The sequence below is a fragment of the Heteronotia binoei genome, chromosome 2 (assembly GCF_032191835.1).
Source record: "Heteronotia binoei isolate CCM8104 ecotype False Entrance Well chromosome 2, APGP_CSIRO_Hbin_v1, whole genome shotgun sequence".
Classification (NCBI taxonomy): Eukaryota; Metazoa; Chordata; class Lepidosauria; order Squamata; family Gekkonidae; genus Heteronotia; species Heteronotia binoei.
The window spans coordinates 7,082,359-7,099,936 of record NC_083224.1 but is presented as its reverse complement, the minus strand read 5'-3'; the positions used below and the strand labels follow the sequence as shown (position 1 = coordinate 7,099,936).

The following is a 17,578-nucleotide window of genomic DNA, read 5'->3' as shown; positions in this document are numbered from 1 at the left end:
ATAAGAACATAAGAGAAGCCCTGCTGGATCAGGCCAGTGGCCCATCCAGTCCAACACTCTGTGTCACATAAGAGAAGCCCTGTTGGATCAGGCCAATGGCCCATCCAGTCCAACACTCTGTGTCACATAAGAGAAGCCCTGTTGGATCAGGCCAGTGGCCCATCCAGTCCAACCCTCTGCGTCGCACAGTGGCCAAAAAACCCCAGGTGCCATCAGGAGGTCCATCAGTGGGGCCAGGACACTAGAAGCCCTCCCACTGCTGCCCCCCCCCCAAGCACCAAGAAGACAGAACATCACTGTCCCAAACAGTCCACTCCCTCCAAATCATATGAAAATATGAAGCTGCCCTATACTGAATCAGACCCCCCTGGTTCAACAAAGTCAGTCTTGTCTCCTCAGACTGGCAGCGGCTCTCCAGGGTCTCAAGCTGAGGTTTTTCACGCCTCTTTGCCTGGACCCTTTTTTGGAGATGCCAGGGATTGAACCTGGGACCTGCTTCCCAAGCAGATGCTCTACCACTGAGCCACCATCTCTCCCCTGCTCTCCAGGGTCTCAAGCTGAGGTTCTCCACACCTATTTGACTGGACCCTTTTGAGTTGGAGATTTCATTTCATTTCATTCGATTTATATCCCGCCCTCCCCACCAAGGCGGTTCAGGGCCGGGGATTGAACCTGGGACCTTCAGCTTACCAAGCAGATGCTCTACCACGGAGCCGCCCTCCTTCCCTACATATGAAGCTGCCCTGTACTGAATCAGACCCTCGGTCCATCAAAGTCAATATTGTCTGCTCAGCTGAGGTTTTCCGTGCCTACTTGCCTGGATCCTTTTTAGTTGGAGATGCCGGGGATTGAACCTGGCGCCTTCTGCTTACCAAGCAGATGCTCTACCCCTGAGCCACCGTCCCTCCCCTGCTCTCCAGGGTCTCAAGCTGAGGTTTTTCACGCCTACTTGCCTGGACCCTTTTTAGTTGGAGATGCCGGGGATTGAACCTGGCGCCTTCTGCTTACCAAGCAGATGCTCTACCCCTGAGCCACCGTCCCTCCCCTGCTCTCCAGGGTCTCAAGCGGAGGTTTTTCATGCCTACTTGCCTGGACCCTTTTTAGTTGGAGATGCCGGGGATTGAACCTGGCGCCTTCTGCTTACCAAGCAGATGCTCTACCACTGAGCCACCGTCCCTCCCCTGCTCTCCAGGGTCTCAAGCTGAGGTTTTTCACGCCTACTTGCCTGGACCCTTTTTAGTTAGAGATGCCAGGGATTGAACCTGGGACCTTCTGCTTACCGAGCAGAGGCTCCGGCCTTTCGTAGAGCGATGCTCTTTCCTGCTGGGAGTTTTCCTGTTTGAGGAACTGGGCAAGCAAGGTTCAGAGTTAATTCAAGGCTCTGGTTATGCCAGGAGACGTCAGGGCTCTGCGGGATCTTTTACAGTTCCGCAGGCCCTGTAAGGCAGAGATGTTCCACCAAACCTTTGCTTGACGATAATCGTGCTGGCAACTTTTCCTCTCCACCCCCTCTTGGGGTGTGTGGAATTGTTTTCTGTGGCCCCGGAAGGCAGGACCAGAAGCAATGGGTTGAAATTAAACCAAAAGAGTTTCCGGCTCAACATTAGGAAGAACTTCCTGACGGTTAGAGCAGTTCCTCAGTGGAACAGGCTTCCTCGGGGGGGGGGGGCTCTCCTTCCTTGGAGGTTTTTCAACAGAGGCTGGATAGCCATCTGACAGCACTGAAGATCCTGTGAATTTAGGGGGAGGTGTTTGTGAGTTTCCTGCATTGTGCAGGGGGTTGGACTAGATGACCCTGGAGGTGCCTTCCAACTCTATGGGAGGGGATGGGCTCTCCTTCCTTGGAGGCTTTTAAACAGAGGCTAGATGGCCATCTGACAGCACTGAAGATCCTGTGAATTTAGGGGGAGGTGTTTGTGGGTTTCCTGCATTGTGCATACAGCTGGGAGGCAGTGGTTTAGAACGCAAAGTGGCACAAATTTAAGATCCAATGTCAGAATAGTAAAAATAACAAACTGAGCAAACCTTTGATCGGGGTGGCGTGAGCATGAGAAAGCAATAAAACAGTAATATGTCAAAATGTAAGAATGACTGTCAATTACTCTATTATATAAGCCTGGTCAAAAAAGAGGGCATTACTTTCTCAGAAGTCTTCCCATCCAACTAACTTACCTTTTAACATGTAATATAATGGAAAACTCTATGTATGTTACAGAATAGGAGTCAATTGCACCTTTAAGACCAACTCGGTTTTATTTAGAATGTCGGCTTTCACTCTAAATAAAAGTAGGAAAGGAAAGGTCCCCTGTGCAAGCACCAGTCGTTTCCGACTCTGGGCTGACGTTGCTTTCACGTTTTCACGGCAGACTTTTGACGGGGTGGTTTGCCCTTGCCTTCCCCAGTCGTCTACGCTTTCCCCCCCAGCAAGCTGGGGATTCCTTTCACCGACCTCGGAAGGACGGAAAGCTGAGTCAACCTCGAGCCTTCGACCTGAAAACCCAGCTTCCGCCGGGGATCGCACTCAGGTCGCGAGCAGAGCTTAGGACCGCGGCGCTGCAGCTTTACCACTCTGCGCCACGGGGCTCTTAAAACTAAGCTGGTCTTAAAGGTGCGATTGACTCCTGTTTTGTTCTACTGGCACCTCTACCTCAAAGAAAACGCAGCCCTCCAGAGCCCCAGATACCTGTGGGTCAATTCTCCATTATACCCAATGGGAATCGATCTCCATAGGGTATAACGGAGTGCCCAGCAGACATTTCCCTCCCTCCCCCCTGCTTTCTGATGACCCTGAAGCGGGGGGGGGGGAGGGGGAGGCCTCCAAAGCATGGGATCCCCTGCCCCCAGCTGGGGATTGGCAACAATAGCCGAGACAGATCAGAGACAAAGTTTTGACATTTGGTTAACAACAGAGGAGATACAGGCAAAGCAAACAGTGAGTAGACAATGCAATTGGGGGGGCGGGGGGGAAAGGAGTATTTAACAGTCCAGTTTGAGGGCGGGTCCAATCCTCAGCAAGGTAAAGAGGCCATTCTTGGCCACATCCAGATTTCTTTTATAAGGAAAAAAAAATCCCCTCTCCGTGCATCTTAAAGGCATCTACCGTGACATCGTTATTATTCTGCACATTAAGGGCGGCGGTGTTATTAATGCAAGACAAACGGCTTCTATTTTAAAAGAAGCAAAGGTATTCTGCTTCCCCGCTGCATCAGTTGCTCAGAGAGTAGCACCGAATAACTGGCAAATTTTTTTAAAAAAAATTACACAGCTCAATTTAAAAAAAAATAAAAAATAGCACAGCTCAATCCGGCCGTCAGGGTTGCCAAATCTCAGTTGGGAAATTCGTGGGGATTTGGAGGTGGAGAAGAAGAAGAAGGAAGAGAAGGAGGAGAAGGAGAAGAAGAAGAAGAGGAAGAAAGAGAAGGAGGAGGAGATGGATGGAGGAGATGGAGAAGGAGAAGAAGAGGAAGGAGGAGGAGGAGAAGGAGAAGAAGAAGAAAAAGAAAAAGAGGAAGGAGGAGAAAGAGAAGGAGAAGAAGAAGAGGGAGAAGGAGAAGAAGAGGAAGAAGGAGGAGAAGGAGAAGAAGAAGAGGAAGAAGGAAGAGAAGGAGAAGAAGAAGAGGAAGAATGAGAAGGAGGAGATGGAGGAGGAGGAGAAGACGAGGAAGAGGAAGGAGGAGATAGAGAAGAGGAAAAAGGAGGAGAAGAAGAGGAAGGAGGAGGAGGAGATGGAAGAGGAGAAGAGGAAGAAGGAGGAGAAGGAGAAGAAGAGGAAGAAGGAGAGGAGAAGGAGGAGGAAAGAAGGAAGGAGGAGAAGGAGAAAAAGAAGAAGAAGAGGAAGAAGGAGGAGAAGGAGGCTATTTAAAACTACAATCCTAGAAGCTCAGATAAAATATATACCACAAGTTAGGAAAGGCACAAACAAGTATAAGAAAAGGCCTGCATGGTTAACCAACAGAGTAATGGAAGCTGTAAAAGGTAAGAAGGACTCCTTTAAGTGGTGGAAAGCTAGTCGAAATGAGATTAATAAAAGGGAACACAGGATGTGGCAAATCAGGCAGGCAAAAAGGGACTATGAGGAGCATATTGCAAAAAGCATAAAGACCAACAATAAAAATTTCTTCAAATATATTAGAAGCAGGAAACCAGCCATGGAGGCAGTGGAGCCCTTGGATGACCAAAGGGTTAAAAGATTACAGAAGGAGGATAGGGAAATGGCTGAGAAGCTGAATGCATTTTTTGCCTCCGTCTTCACTGTGGAAGATGAGAACTTTTTGCCCGCCCCAGAACCACTTATTTTGGAAGGGATGTTGAAAGACCTGAGTCAGATTGAGGTGACAAGAGAGAAGGTCCTACAACTGATAGACGAATTAAAAACTAATAAGTCACCAGTTCCGGATGGCATACATCCAAGAGTTCTGAAAATTTTTGGCCACAGTGTGACACAGAGTGTTGGACTGGATGGGCCATTGGCCTGATCCAACATGGCTTCTCTTATGTTCTTATGAGGAGAAGGAGAAGGAGAAGAAGAAGAGGAAGAAAGAGGAGGAGGAGAAGAAGAAGAGGAACAAGGAGGAGAAGAAGAAATTGGATTTATATCCCACCCTCCATTTCGAACCTCAGAATCTCCAAGTGGCTTACAATCTCCTTTACCTTCCCTGCCCACAACAGACACCCTCTGAGGTGGGTGGGGCTGAGAGACCTCTGACAGAAGCTGCTCTTAAGAGGAACAGCTCAGCGAGAACAATGGCCCAAGGTCACCCAGCAGCTGCATGTGGAGGAGTAGAGATTCGAACCTGGCTCTCCCAGATAAGAGTCCGCGCACTTGACCACTACACCAAATTGGGATTTGGGGAGGGGAGGGACCTCAGCATGGTACAGTGCCATAAAGCCCACCCTTCAAATCATCCACTTTCTCCAACTGGTACTGATCGCTGGTCTCCAGTTGCAATTCCGGGAGATTTCCAGACCCCACCTGGAGGCTGGCATCACCAACAGCCCCCTTCTCTACATAGAGCCTCCAAGAAGAAGGCCTTGGGGTAGAGATGAAGGGAGTGCAACCCCCTACTCAGGAGGAAGTGGCAAAAGGTGGGAAAGGAGGCCGATCCTCGCCCCTCTGCCTTAGAGAACACATCTCAGACCACCAAAAGTTACAGCTGTATGTTCAGGAGAGACAATAATGATGCCCTGAGCCAATACTCCTTCTAAGCCAGGGGTGTCAAACATGCAGCCTGGGGGCCAAATCAGGCCCCCGGAGGGCTCCTATCAGGCCCCCAAGCAACTGGCTGCGATCTGCTTCCTTCTCCCTCTCTCTTGCTTCCTTCTGCGTAACAGCTTGCTTTGCAAGGCTTGCTCAATCACACAGCAGAGCTACAGGCTCTCTAAATCACACAGCGGAGCTACTGAGCCAAGCCTCTCTTTCTTCTATTGGCTGAGGCTCCTCCCCCTCCTGTTCCCCTGCGGAAGGAAGGAAAGAGCCAGAGTTTCGTTTGCCCAGTTCGCTGAATCCCATGGGAGAAATACAAAGAAAGTACCTTTAAGATCAAGTCTTAGCAAATGTTTTAAGCATATTGTAAGGGGTTTTTTTTAAATTGTGCTCGTGTCCTTTACAAAGTTTATATTTCTGCTACCTAATCTTAAATACGTACACACATGGCCCAGCCCGACATGGCCCAGGCCAACATAGTCTCATTTATGTCAGATCCGGCCCTCGTAACAAATGAGTTTGACATCCCTGCTCTAAGCTACGGAGTCTGGTGAGCAAAAATTCTACAGCGTCAGCTACTAACATTAAAGCCTCCAAGAAGCTATGAGCTACTGCATACATCAGTTTGCTCTGGTTTTTCCTGAGCTAAGGCAAAACGTGTGAGCCGGCGGCTAAACCCCCCCCCCTGTGAGCTAGCTCACACTAACTCAGCTTAGAGGGAACATTGCCCTTAACTTAGTCAACACTGCAAGACAGCCCGCATACAATACATTCTGAAATCAAACTCATCCTCCTCATAGACGCTGTCCTTGAAAGGGCAGCTGCTGTGAGAGCCCTCTCAGCCTCACCTACCTCACAGGGTGTTTGTTGTGGGGGTGGGGAAGGTAGAGGAGATTGTGACCGCTTTGAGACTCTGAGATTCAGAGTATAGGGAGGGATATAAATCCAAAATCATCTTCTCCTATAATCAGGAGCCCACCCCCCAGACAAAGATTTGGGAACCGCCACCCCAGATGTAAGGGGAATACCCCATGAGCACATCAGCTACAATACAGTTAGAAAACGCATGTTCCTCATTAAATCCCTTCATTAAAATGCTATTAAATTCCAATTAAACTGTTACCATCAATGATTGTCGATACTTATGCACATATATTTATGCTCTTTCCAGTTCCTACAACTTACACGACCACAGGAATCCCACGAGAACATAAGAACATAAGAGAAGCCCTGTTGGATCAGGCCAGTGGCCCATCCAGTCCAACACTCTGTGTCACATAAGAACATAAGAGAAGCCCTGTTGGATCAGGCCAGTGGCCCCTCCAGTCCAACACTCTGTGTCACATAAGAACATAAGAGAAGCCCTGTTGGATCAGGCCAGTGGCCCCTCCATTCCAACACTCTGTGTCACGTAAGAACATAAGAGAAGCCCTGTTGGATCAGGCCAGTGACCCCTCCAGTCCAACACTCTGTGTCACATAAGAGAAGCCCTGTTGGATCAGGCCAATGGCCCATCCAGTGCAACACTCTGTGTCACATAAGAACATAAGAGAAGCCCTGTTGGATCAGGCCAATGGCCCATCCAGTGCAACACTCTGTGTCACATAAGAATATAAAAGAAGACCTGTTGGATCAGGCCAATGGCCCCTCCAGTCCAACACTCTGTGTCACATAAGAAGCCCTGTTAGATCAGGCCAATGGCCCATCCAATCCAGCACTGTCACATAAGAACATAAGAGAAGCCCTGTTGGATCAGGCCAATGGCTCATCCAGTCCAACACACTGTGTCACATAAGAACATAAGAGAAGCCCTGTTGGATCAGGCCAGTGGCCCATCCACTCCAACACTCTGTGTCACATAGGAGAAGCCATGTTGGATCAGGCCAATGGCCCATCCAGTCCAACACTTTGTGTCACACAGTGCCCAAAAAGCCTAGGGGCCATCAGGAGGTCCACCAGTGGGGCCAGGACACTAGAAGCCCTTCCACTTTGCCCGCCCCCTCAAGCTCCAAGCATCACTGCCCCAGACAGTTTCAATAAAATGCTGTGGCTAATAGCCACTGATGGACCTCTGCTCCATATTTTTATCCAATCCCCTCTTGAAGCTGGCTATACTTGTGGCCGCCACCACCTCCTGTGGCAGTGAATTCCACATGTTAATCACCCTTTGGGTGAAGAAGGACTTCCTTTTATCCGTTTTAACCTGTCTGCTCAGCAATTTCATGGAATGCCCACGAGTTCTTGTATTGTGAGAAAGGGAGAAAAGTACTTCTTTCTCTGCTTTCTCCATCCCATGAATAATCTTGTAAACCTCTATCATGTCACCCCGCAGTCGACGTTTCTCCAAGCTAATGAGAAACGGAAAAGAGCCTTTGTTTCTGCGTGAGGCCAGAATGAAACTCGACGAAAAGACTGCAGCAACTGGTATTTGAAAAATGCTATTTCCCCCATCCAGAGCCCAGAGTTGACCTGAGAAACTTCCTGCCGCTAGGGGAAACCCCCCCCCCCCCGATGTCTAACAATAAAATTTGGTTCCGGGACACAATTTATTTATTTATTCAGTGAACTTATAACCAACCCTTTCCCAAAACGGGCTCAGGGTGCACAGAAAGACAGTGTTCGCCTTGTTAAGTCAAGGTCACTCAAGTCTGAAATATTCTAATGGTGGCAAAACCCATCGCATAGATGTGAGAAACAACCTGTCGCGTGTATACAGGCTGGGGGAATATGTATTTATTGGTCCAGTGGCTGGATTCCAATGTGGCCAAATAGCAGAAGATGCCCTTATGATGGGGCCAGGACTCAGTCATTCTCACATTGACGCACTCCTCGATCTGAACATGGGCAGAAGCTAACAGCAACCAACAGTGTGAAGAGGAAGAAGACGGCCGTAGGTTCATACCCTGTCCTTCTCAATGATTTGAGAGTCTGAGAGCAGCTCACAACCTCCTTTATCTTCTTCCCCAACAACAGACACCCTGTGAGGTGAGTGGGGCTGAGAGAGCTCGGACAGAAGCTGCCCTTTCAAGGACAACCTCTGCCAGAGCTCTGGCTGACCCAAGGCCATTCCAGCAGCTGCAAGTGGAGGAGTGGGGGATCAAACCCGGTTCTCCCAGATAAGAGAGCTGTGACTGACCCAAGGCCATTCCAGCAGCTGCAAGTGGAGGAGTGGGGAATCAAACCCGGTTCTCCCAGATAAGAGAGCTCTGGCTGACCCAAGGCCATTCCAGCAGGTGCAAGTGGAGGAGTGGGGAATCAAACCCGGTTCTCCCAGATAAGAGAGCTCTGGCTGACCCAAGGCCATTCCAGCAGCTGCAAGCAGAGGAGTGGGGAATCAAACCCGGTTCTCCCAGATAAGAGTGCTATGGCTGACCCAAGGCCATTCCAGCAGCTGCAAGTGGAGGAGTGGGGAATCAAACCCGGTTCTCCCAGATAAGAGAGCTCTGGCTGACCCAAGGCCATTCCAGCAGCTGCAAGCAGAGGAGTGGGGAATCAAACCCAGTTCTCCCACATAAGAGAGCTATGGCTGACCCAAGGCCATTCCAGCAGGTGCAAGTGGAGGAGTGGGGAATCAAAGCTGGTTCTGCCAGATAAGAGAGCTCTGGCTGACCCAAGGCCATTCCAGCAGCTGCAAGGGGAGGAGTGGGGAATCAAACCCGGTTCTCCCAGATAAGAGAGCTCTGGCTGACCCAAGGCCATTCCAGCAGCTGCAAGTGGAGGAGTGGGGCATCAAACCCGGTTCTCCCAGATAAGAGAGCTCTGGCTGACCCAAGGCCATCCCAGCAGCTGCAAGCGGAGGAGTGGGGAATCAAACCCGGGTCTCCCAGATAAGAGTCCGCACACTTCACCGCTACACCACACTGGTTCTCCAAGTAGCTCGCAACTTGAAAGCCAGTAGCTCTCCAAGTAGAATTTTTGCTCACAAGACCCCGCGGCTTAGAGGGAGTAACTGGACCTGAGTACGATCGTGATCTGCTGAACAGGTTCCTATTTGGCTGGCAAGCCCCCAAAACACGCCCTCTCAAAGGTTGCAGGGACGTTCGCCTGGCATCTCGGGAGCGGCACCACCCATGCTATCGCCTGCATTCCTGCCTCCCACTCCCGAGAGGACGTTACTCTGGGCTTTCAATCCCTCTGCCCCTCCCCTTCCAAACCTTCACTGTGCTTTAAGACGCAGGGCTTGGAAGGCTTCCAGCCCCGGAAAGGTCAGGCACGAGATTTCCAAGCCATCAGCATGGCCGTGATGGCAGTCATTAAGAGAGGGGATGAATGGGGAAGGCAAAGGAACGCCCCCACACACACACACACACAACACACACAAAGGGCTGAGCAGAGGAGGGCTCGGAGCAAACGCCCACGCTGAGAAATCCACACGAATGTGTTTTCTGTCTCCCCTCCTCCCACAATGACAGGCAAACCACACCCCAAATCGTGGGCCGGAGCCCCCAAGCACATAAATCCGACTGGATGAGGATTTGCTCTTCCTGGCCTTAACTTTAAGAACATAAGAACCTAAGAGAAGCCCTGTTGGATCAGGCCAGTGGCCCATCCAGTCCAACACTCTGTGTCGCATAAGAACCTAAGAGAAGCCCTGTTGGATCAGGCCAGTGGCCCCTCCAGTCCAACACTCTGTGTCGCATAAGAACCTAAGAGAAGCCCTGTTGGATCAGGCCAGTGGCCCCTCTAGTCCAACACTCTGTGTCACATAAGAACATCAGAGAAGCCATGTTGGATCAGGCCAGTGGCCCCTCCAGTCCAACACTCTGTGTCGCATAAGAACATAAGAGAAGCCCTGTTGGATCAGGCCAATGGCCCCTCCAGTCCAACGCTCTGTGTCACATAAGAACCAAAGAGAAGCCCTGTGGGATCAGGCCAGTGGCCCCTCCAGTCCAACACTCTGTGTCACATAAGAACCAAAGAGAAGCCCTGTTGGATCTGGCCAGCGGCCCCTCCAGTCCAACACTCTGTGTCACATAAGAACATAAGAGAAGCCCTGTTGGATCAGGCCAATGGCCCATCCAGTCCAATACTCTGTGTCACATAAGAACATAAGAGAAGCCCTGTTGGATCAGGCCAATGGCCCATCCAGTCCAACACTCTGTGTCACATAAGAACATAAGAGAAACCCTGTTGGATCAGGCCAGTGGCCCATCCAGTCCAACACTCTGTGTCACATAAGAACATAAGAGAAGCCCTGTTGGATCAGGCCAATGGCCCATCCAGTCCAACACTCTGTGTCACATAAGAACATAAGAGAAGCCCTGTTGGATCAGGCCAACGGCGCATCCAGTCCGTGTCACACAGTGGCCAAAAAAAACCCAAGTGCCATCAGGAGGTTCACAAGTGGAGCTAGAAGCCCTCCTATGGTGCCCCCCCTCCCAAGCACCCAGAATACAGAACATCACTGCCCCAGACAGAAACTTCCACCTATACCCTGTGGCTAATAGCCATTGATGGACCTCTGCTCCAAATTAGAACCTAAGAGAAGCCATGTTGGATCAGGCCAATGGCCCATCTAGTCACACAGTGGCAAAAAAACACACACCAAGTGCCATCAGGAGGTCCACCAGTGGGTCTAGAAACCCTCCCACTGTGCCCCCTGCCACAAGCACCAAGAAGATAGAGCATCAGTGCCCCAGACAGAGAGTTCCATTTATACCCTGTGGCTGATAGCCACTGATGGACCTCTGCTCCATATGCTTATCCAATCCCCTCTTGAAGCTGGCTATGCTTGTAGCCGCCACCACCTCTTGTGGCAGTGAATTCCACATGTTAATCACCCTTTGGGTGAAGAAGGACTTCCTTTTATCCGTTCTAACCCGACTGCTCAGCAATTTCATCGAATGCCCACGAGTTCTCGTATTGTGAGAAAGGGAGAAAAGGACTTCTTTCTCTACCTTTTCTATCCCATGCTTAATCGTGTAAACCTCTACACATGCACAAAGGGCTGGCAGAGGAGGGCTCAGAGCAAACCCCCACACTGAGAAACCCACTCTAATGTGTTTTCTGTCTCCCCCGTCCCACAAAAGGCAGAGCACACCCCCAAATCGTGGGTCGGAGCCCCCAAGAACGCAAATCCGACTGGATGAGCGTTTGCCGTGCCGGGCCTTCGATTCAGAGGAGCTGTTCGAAAGCAGCTGAAATTCACCTCTCATAGCCTCCTTATTATTCGGTTGCCAACTCCAGGTTGGGATATCCCTGGAGATTTGGGGGTGGGAGGACAGGGACTTCAGCGGGGTACGGTGCCTACAGCCCCCCCCCCTCCAAAGCAGACCCCTTTTCTCCAGGGGACTGATCTCTTTAGTCTGGAGGTCAGTGGTCATTCCAGGAGAGCTCCAGGCCCCGCCTGGAGGATAGCAAGCCTACCTCTTAACACCATGAACCCCCCCACCTCCCTCAATCTACCTTTTTTTTCCTCTCTTCAATTTTTGATGAAGAGTACTAGAGAGCTTGAGCCACTGAATTAGTCCAGTCAGAGTTATTGCTTCTACTCCATTCGCCTCTAGATTCATAGAATCACAGAGTTGGAAGGGACCTCCAGGGTCATCTACCAACCCCCTGCACAATGCAGGAAACTCACAAAACACCTCCCCCTAAATTCACAGGATCAGCATTGCTGTCAGATAGCCATGTAGCTCAGGTGAGTCGAATTCATTTGTTATGAGGGGAGGGCCGGATCTGACATATAAATGAGACCTTCCTTTCCCAGGGGACCGAATGGGGGAGCCTCATCCAATAGAAGGGAGTCTTGGCTCAGTAGCTCTGCTGTTCACTTAAGAGACAGCCTGGGAAAGCAAGCTCTCCTTCCCCCACTTCCTCCCCAAGGGAGGAGCCTCAGCCAATGGAGAAGGGTAGAGGTTTTGCTCTGTTGCTCCTCTTGGGCCGGGCCACGTGTGTACCTGTTTAAGATTAGGTAGCAGAGATCCAAATTTTATAAAGAACACAGACAAGCACAAATATACATATATATATTTTTAAAACTTAAAACATGCTTAAAACATTGGCACTTGTTGGCCTTAAAGGTGCTTTCTTTGTAACTCTCCCCTGGACAAAGGAGGCGCCTTCCTTTCCCAGGGGACCGGATGGGGGAGCTTCATCCAATAGAAGGGAGTCTTGGCTCAGTAGCTCTGCTGTTCACTTAAGAGACAGCCTGGGAAAGCAAGCTCTCCTCCCCCCACTTCCTCCCCAACGGAGGAGCCTCAGCCAATGGAGAAGGCAGAGGTTTTGCTCTGTAGCTCCTATGCGATTGAGCAAGCCTTGCAAAGCAAGCTGTTGTGCAGAAGGAAGTGAGAGAGAGGGAGAAGGAAGCAGATGACAGCCAGTTGCTCGCGGGCCTGATAGGAGCCCTCGGGGGGCCTGAATCGGCCTCTGTGCCTCGTCTGACACCCCTGCACTATGCCATGCTAGCAAGACCGGAAATTGACACACGGGACAGGGGTGTTCAAGCCCTGTTTGTCAGCCTGCCAAAAACCATCTGAGCCCTTTCAAGGCACGGCAATGACATAGGGTTGCCAAGTCCAATTCAAGAAATATCTGGGGACTTCGGAGGTGGAGCCAGGAGCCTTTGGGGGGTGGAGCCAGGAGCAAGGGGGTGAAAAGCGTGACTGAACTCCGAAGGGAGTTTTAACCATCCCATTTCAAGGGACTGCACACCATTTAAATGGCTTTCCTGCATTGGAAATAATGAAAAATAGGGGCACCTTCTTTTGGGGCTCATAGAATTGGACTCCCTGGTCCAATCTTTTTGAAACTTTGGGGGTGTTTTGGGGAGAGGCACTGGATGCTATGCTGTGGATTTGGTGCCTCTACCTCAAAAAACAGCCCCCCCGCCCGAGCCCCAGTTAGCCACGGATCAATTCTACATTATCTCCTATGGAAATCGATCTCCATAGGGAAAAATAAGAAGAAGAATTGCAGATTTATACCCCGCCCTTCTCTCTGAATCAGAGACTCAGAGCGGTTTACAATAACCTATATCTTCACCCCCCCACAACAGACACCCTGTGAGGTGGGTAGGGCTGGAGAGAGCTCTCCCAGAAGCTGCCCTTTCAAGGACAACCTCTGCCAGAGCGATGGCTGACCCAAGGCCATTCCAGCAGGTGCAAGTGGAGGAGTGGGGAATCGAACCCGGTTCTCAGAGATAAGAGTCCACTCACTTAACCCCTACACCAAACTGGCTCCCAGAGTTCCCAGCAGACATTCCCCTCCCCTCCCCCCACTTTCTGAAGTGGGGACGGGGGGTGGTCTCCGAACTGGGGATTCTTTGCCCCTACCTGAGAATTTAGCAACCCAAAGAGTAATGTGGAAAAGAGAAGCAGGTATACAGCACACAGCATCCACAAAAAACCAGCCTCAAGTATGAAAAATATTCAAAAATTTATCACAAATAATAAATACAAAGTATTTCGACAAAAGTGCATAAGTCACACCCGACGCAAAGCCCTTTCATTTAAGCCCCAAAATCCTTATGCTTTAAAGGGATGGTCTGAATCACACAATCATAGAGTTTCTGTGGAGTCTTGTGAGCAAAACATTCGACTTTGTGAGCTGCTGGCATTAAAGTTGGGAGCAAAACAGTTGGCTGCTGCATAAACCAGCTGGCTCTGGGGCCGTCCTTCCTGAGCTAACACAAAAACGTGTGAGCCAAAAGATAAAAACTGTGAACTAGCTCACGCTAACTCAGCTTAGGGGGAACACTGCTTATAGAATCCTAGAGTTGGAAGGGACCTCCAAGGTCATCTAGTCCAACCCCCTGCACAATGCAGGAAACCCACAAAGACCTCCCCCTAAATTCACAGGATCTTCATTGCTGTCAGATGGCCATCTAGCCTCTGTTTAGAAACCTCCAAGGAAGGAGAGTCCATAGAATCCTAGAGTTGGAAGGGACCTCCAAGGTCATCTAGTCCAACCCCCTGCACAATGTAGGAAACCCACAAAGACCTCCCCCTAAATTCACAGGATCTTCATTGCTGTCAGATGGCCATCTAGACTCTGTTTAGAAACCTCCAAGGAAGGAGAGCCCATAGAATCATAGAGTTGGAGGGGATCTCCAGGGTCATCTAGTCCAACTCCCTGCACAATGCAGGAAACTCACAAAGACCTCCCCCTAAATTCACAGGATCTTCATTGCTGTCAGGTGACCATCCAGCCTCTGTTTAAAAACCTCCAAGGAAGGAGAGCCCACCACCTCCCAAGGAGGAAGCCTGTTCCACTGAGGAGGAGGAAGAAGAAGATATTGGATTTATATCCCGCCCTCCACTCCGAAGAGTCTCAGAGCGGCTCACAATCTCCTTTACCTTCCTCCCCCACAACAGACACCCTGTGAGGTGGGTGGGGCTGGAGAGGGCTCTCACAGCAGCTGCCCTTTCAAGGACAACTCCAGCCAGAGCTATGGCTGACCCAAGGCCATGCTAGCAGGTGCAAGTGGAGGAGTGGGGAATCAAACCCGGTTCTCCCAGATAAGAGTCCGCACACTAAACCACTACACCAAACTGGCTCTAGGAATCGCTCTAACGGTCAGGAAGTTCTTCCTAATGTTGAGCCGGAAACTCTCTTGATTTAATTTCAACCCGTTGGTTCTGGTCCTACCTTTCGGGGCCACAGAAAACAATTCCACCCCATCCTCTAGAGGACAGCCCTTCAAGTACTAGACGAGTAATAGACGAGCTGTGAAGAAAGAATCCAACGCTCCCAAACTTCTTTCAACAGTAATCGGTGTAGAGCCGACTAGCATCAACGCGCAAATCTGCAACAGGGATGCACACGTCGCCCCGTTTCGCACGAGGCTTCTACAAAGCTTCCGTTCACTCACATTATCTCACACCTGCAGCTTTTTGAATACTTTTCACGCCTGTGGCTTGGTTTTTCGTGGATGCTGCGTGCTGTGTACCTGCCCCACCTGGGGATTGGCAGCCTGATGCTGAGGAGTCTCCGCAGCTAATCACTCAACCGCCCGCCCCCCTGGTCCCAGTTTGGTTTGCTCCCTTCACACCCTCCTGACTTTATAAGCCTTCAACATCCCACCCCCTTCCCCAATTAATCCTCTGTTCTAAGCTGGGAAGTGTGGCTTTGGGCCTTCCTGAACAATGGAAATTTTATATATGTGCACGCCAACATCTTCGCTGCCCTTTCCGGTGCCTCCTTAGCCCCGCTGCGTGCTCCAAGGCCGAGGGAACCGCGGACAATAGTCTCCATCCGGATCGCCATTCACCGTCTGCCCCCTTGGCTTCGCCGTCCTGAGCCTCCCCCCCAAGGCAGGCCTTGGCCTTGTTAAAGCTTTCCTGTAAAGCCTCCCCCCCCCCCGTATATTTCTTTTTTTTTTTTATTGCAAGCAGCCTTCCGCGAGAAGGCCCCAGGACGGCTCTCTCTTCCTGTCCTGCCGGCTGCAGACGCGATCTGCTCTAGAGGGGCAGGAAGTCGTGGCTTCCCGCCCCCCAAGTCCCCACCGAGATAGGCCACAGAGGGAGTTTCCTGGAATTTACGGCCCAGCCTCCAGACTCCCTTGATGAGACAGAACTGGCTGCAGGGCATGACGGCCACCAGCTCGACACACACACAAGGGCGACTCACAAGGGCCAACGCGGGTGGATTTCTACAAAAGAACTGGTCCTAGAACTAATAACCTGCAGGTGGGGCTCGGAGTCCTTGTGGAACTACAACGGATCTCTGGGCTACAGAGGATCGGCTCCCCTGGAGGAAGTGGGAGCTTCAGAGGGCAGCTCGATGGTATACCATAGAGCAGGGGTGTCAAACATGCAGTTCGGGGGCCAAATCAGGCCCGCGGAGGGCTCCTATCAGGCCCCCGAGCGACTGGCTGTCATCTGCTTCCTTCTCCCTCTCTCTTGCTTCCTTCTGCATCACAGCTTGCTTTGCAAGGCTTGCTCAATCGCACAGGAGCTACGGAGCAAAACCTCGATTCCCTCCATTCTCCAAAACCTCGATTCTCTCCATTCTCCAAAACCTCGATTCTCTCGATTCTCCAAAACCTCGATTCTCTCCATTCTCCAAAACCTCGATTCTCTCCATTCTCCAAAACCTCGATTCTCTCCATTCTCCAAAACCTCGATTCCCTCCATTCTCCAAAATCTCGATCCTCTCCATTCTCCAAAACCTCGATTCTCTCCTCTCTTGGGGAGGCAGAGCTCGCTTTGCCAGGCTCTCTCAATCACACAGCAGAGCTACTGAGCCAAGCCTCTCTTCCTTCTATTGGCTGAGGCTCCCCCCCCAGTCCCCTGGGGAAGGAAGGAAAGAGCCAGAGCTCCCTTTGCCCAGTTCCCTGGATCCCACGGGAGAAATACAAAGAAAGCACCTTTAAGACCAACGAGTGCTAATGTTTTAAGTCTTTTAAAAATATATATGTAATTGTTATCAAAGATTTCAGGTTTTTCACGGCTGGCAACATCATTAGGGTTTGTAGAATCTTTCGGGATCAAGTGCCGTGTTCTACTGGAGAAAGGTTTTCTTCCAGACGTTTCGTTCTCGGCTGCGGAGAACATCCTCAGTGGCGTTGCAGCCGGAGCAGGCGCTCAGACCTTCTTGGCTGCTGTGCATTGAGTGGGGCCAGGGCTGCTGGAGAGCTGCTATTTCTAGGCTGGAGGGGGTGTGGCGAAAGGGCATTTGGTTTGTGGATGTGCCCATTGTTTGGTGGGGCTTCCTGGAAGGGTAGTGATAAGGAAACTGGCTGTTGAATGTGATCATTGTTCTGTGTTAATTGCTGGGAAGGTTGGAAGGGGTTTGAAGATAAGGAAGATGGTTGTTGACAGTGCTGATTGCTCTGTGGAATTTGCTGGTTGTTCTGAGACGTTCTGCAATTTATAGTCTGTAGGGTGTTCTGCAGAGCTGGGTACCATGAAAATGCCGTCTTCCTTTCTGTTAAAATTGTGCTGGTGTTACACCAGCACAATTTTAACAGAAAGGAAGAAGGCATTTTCATCCACCAATCTTGTGCATTGTGCAGGGAGTTGGACTAGATGACCCTGGAGATCCCTTCCAACTCCATGATTCTATGGGCTCTCCTTCCTTGGAGGTTTGTAAACAGAGAATGGATGGCCTTCTGACAGCAATGAAGATCCTGTGAATTTAGGGGGAGGTGTTTGTGAGTTTCCTGCATTGTGCAGGGGGTTGGACTAGATGACCCTGGAGATCCCTTCCAACTCTACGATTCTATGGGCTCTCCTTCCTTGGAGGTTTCTAAACAGAGGCTAGGCGGCCACCTGACAGCAATGAAGATCCTGTGAACTTAGGGGGAGGTCTTTGTGGGTTTCCTGCACTGTGCAGGGGGTTGGGCTAGATGACCCTGGAGGTCCCTTCCAACTCTAGGATTCTATAAGCAGTGTTCCCCCTAAGCTGAGTTAGCGTGAGCTAGTTCACAGTTTT

At 50.6% G+C, this 17,578-nt stretch overlaps 1 protein-coding gene across 1 annotated transcript in view; it reads right to left on the bottom strand.

The window, feature by feature from the left end:
* NOL4L (nucleolar protein 4 like) overlaps positions 1-17,578 on the bottom strand; it is a 245,452-nt gene that overhangs the window by 67,776 nt on the left and 160,098 nt on the right. The gene's annotated exons all lie outside the window — the stretch shown is intronic.